Genomic DNA, 2,937 nt, shown 5'->3' on the forward strand with positions numbered 1-2,937 from the left:
CGTCGCAGAGAAGTGCCGCCTGGCGGGGTCACGGCGCCTGAAGCCCACGTGCGCCGAGGAACCCAAGGTGGCCTGTGGTTGACAGCACAGCCCGCTGGAGCCGCTGCCCGTACTCCTCCCCAGGAAAGGATTTTGATTTCAAAGGAAGGAAGGAAGGAAGGAAGGACAACTCCCATCTTCCCTGTCCCACCCTCTCCGCTCTGGGGCGGCCGGGCCAGGCCATGCCCAGGAAGGCTGCCACGGCTCAGCAGAAGGGACTTTCCTGGCAGCACCGCGGCGAAGAGCGCGGATTGTGAGTTTATTCTGCCGCGGTTCATGCTTCCTGCAAGCCTTCTAGGAGGTCAAACGCTGCAGCCTCTCCTCACGCCCCGAAGAGCCTCCGGTGTTCTCTGGCCCTCGGGCTCACCCTACGCTGCCCGGGTTCCGGCTGCCGCAGCCCAGTACCCTCTACCTGCGGCGGTGAATGGCATGATGGTGCGGGGAAGGCACTGCGGCCTTGGCCAGCTAAGTCGCTGGGGCGGTGGCAGCGGCGGTGGTAACGGGCTCCCCAGCGGCATGCCAGTGCCCCCTGGGCGCGATGGCTAGCGGCAGCGCTGGGAAGCCCACTGGCGAGGCGGCTTCTCCGGCTCCTGTGAGCGCCTTCGGTGTGGCCATCTCGCAGCCACGGAAGAGGCTGGTGTCGGTCTGCGACCACTGCAAAGGCAAGATGCAGCTGGTGGACGACCTGCTACTACTGTCCAGCGAGGCCCCGCCTCCTCTTGTGCTGGTGCGGAGTCCTTTGAGCAGAGCAGGGACACCATCATTGCGCGCACCAAGGGGCTCTCCATTCTCACTCATGATGTGCAAAGCCAGCTTAACGTGGGCCGATTTGGAGAGGCTGGGGACAATCTAGTGGAGCTGGGCGACCTGGTGGTGTCGCTGACCGAGTGCTCAGCCCACGCTGCCTATCTGGCTGCGGTGGCCACCCCAGGCGCACAGCCTGCTCAGCCGGGCCTAGTGGATCGATACCGCGTGACACCCTGTCGCCACGAGGTGGAGCACAGCTGCGCGGTGCAAAGAGCCATCCCACTGGCCGATATGACCCCGCAGCTGCTGCTGGAGGTGTCGCAGGGCCTGTCGCGCAACCTCAAATTCCTGAGGGACGCATGCACCCTAGCCAGTGACAAGTCACGGGACCGCTTTTCACGTGAGCAGTTCAAGCTGGGCGTCAAGTGTATGAGCACCAGTGCATAGGCGCTGCTGGCCTGCGTAAGGGAGGTGAAGGTGGCACCCAGTGAACTGGCGCGCAGCCGCTGCGCGCTCTTCAGTGGGCCCCTGGTGCAGGCTGTGAGCGCACTGGTGGGCTTCACCACCGAGCCGCAGTTCCTGGGTCGCGCGGCCGCTGTGAGGGCAGAGGGCAAGGCGGTGCAGACCGCCATCCTGGGTGGTGCCATGAGCGTGGTGTCAGCCTGCGTGCTTCTGACCCAGTGCCTCAGGGATCTGGCGCAGCACCCCGATGGGGGCGCCAAGATGTCGGACCACAGGGAGAGGCTGAGGAACTTGGCCTGCGCCCTGTGCCTTGTCTGAAGGCTGCACCCTGCTATCTCAGGCTTTAAGAGAGAGGTCTTCACCCAGGACTTTACTGCCAGTAAATTCCAATTCTGTGAATTAGCAACACCCCCCTCCACCCCATGCCCTTTCTTCTACCCCAGCCTAAAGGAAGACACTTATTCTCTGCCCCTCTCCATTTATACCAAAGAAATCATAGGTGAAACCCCCCGCCCCCACCCCCACCATGTTAATTGCCCAAGAGGAATCTTCCAGAATTCAGGGCCACGCACACAACTCACATGCTCCGAAGAGCCCAGGTGTCAAGCAGCCCATACAGGAGTGTGGAGCAGAAAATGGGTAATCTGCTGGTTGTGGTTTTACCCCTACACCCCACCCTTGTCAGTCAACTGAATTTTATTAATTGGGCAGGAAGGAGGTCATGGGTTCATTTCTTCTTTTTTATTTTAATTAAAAGAAAGGTTACCTCAGTTTCACTCCTTAGACATGGATGTAGCTACCTTTTTTGTATGTTATTTTTTTAAGCAATTGTGTTGAATTACGAGTATACTTGGTGTGGAAAGAGTATGACTTTGCCATGTGATTTGCAAATGGGGGGAAAGCTACTGTGAGCATGTTTTATTTTTTAATTTACACCATAGAGTGATTTTTTTTCCCCCAGTGTCAAGTTTTTACCTTGCATGTACTGGAGTATTTATTTCATCTATTAAAATTTTAAGTTTCTCAGAAAAAAAAGAAGGAGGCACTTTGAGAGAGAAAGAGAGTGTACAGTAGATCTTTGTCCACACAGGACAAAGGGAGTGCAATCTGCAAATTCTTTGAAAAAGAATAGGGATACAGTAGACCCAATGGCTTCATGTGGTGTTCCTGATGACTTTGAATGTGGTTGGGATAATTTGGAGGCATGCCTTTTTCATGCAGGTACTTATTTATGCAAAGGTGATTTCTCCTTTCATTTATTCATTCACTATGTTGATTCCTTCTGATTTACTCATTGTTTTTCTATAAACTAGGCATCAATTTTGTTGAGAGCTAGGTGTTGAGAGCAATTGAAAGTCAATCAGAGAATTGAGATTCTGAATTGAAAGAAGGATGTCAATAAAGAGTCAGGACTCTCTGTGGTGAGTGGGGAAAGAAGCAATGGGATTCAGGAGCTCATTCCAAGAGTTCTTGGGGTGACCTCGAGGTAATGTGTCATCTCCCATTGGGGACCACAGTTAGTATTCCTGGAATTTGGTCTCAGCACAGATGCTGGCATTTGTTCCGCATTGTCAGCCACAAAGGAGAGACCTATTAGCAGCATGCCATTTCTTTGTGATGGGTAATTTGTCAGCTTGGACATGTGAAGAGAAGTAGATTAAAGACCTTCAAACCAAGAAATACAGAGGA

The 2,937-nt window shown here is 54.1% G+C and overlaps 1 pseudogene; it reads left to right on the top strand.

Moving 5' to 3' along the window:
* Positions 1–577: 577 nt before the first annotated feature.
* LOC143390123 (talin rod domain-containing protein 1-like) lies at positions 578–1,782 on the top strand (annotated as a pseudogene).
* The last annotated feature ends 1,155 nt before the right edge of the window (positions 1,783–2,937 follow it).

Source organism: Callospermophilus lateralis, unplaced genomic scaffold (assembly GCF_048772815.1).
Source record: "Callospermophilus lateralis isolate mCalLat2 unplaced genomic scaffold, mCalLat2.hap1 Scaffold_101, whole genome shotgun sequence".
NCBI classification, from domain to species: Eukaryota; Metazoa; Chordata; class Mammalia; order Rodentia; family Sciuridae; genus Callospermophilus; species Callospermophilus lateralis.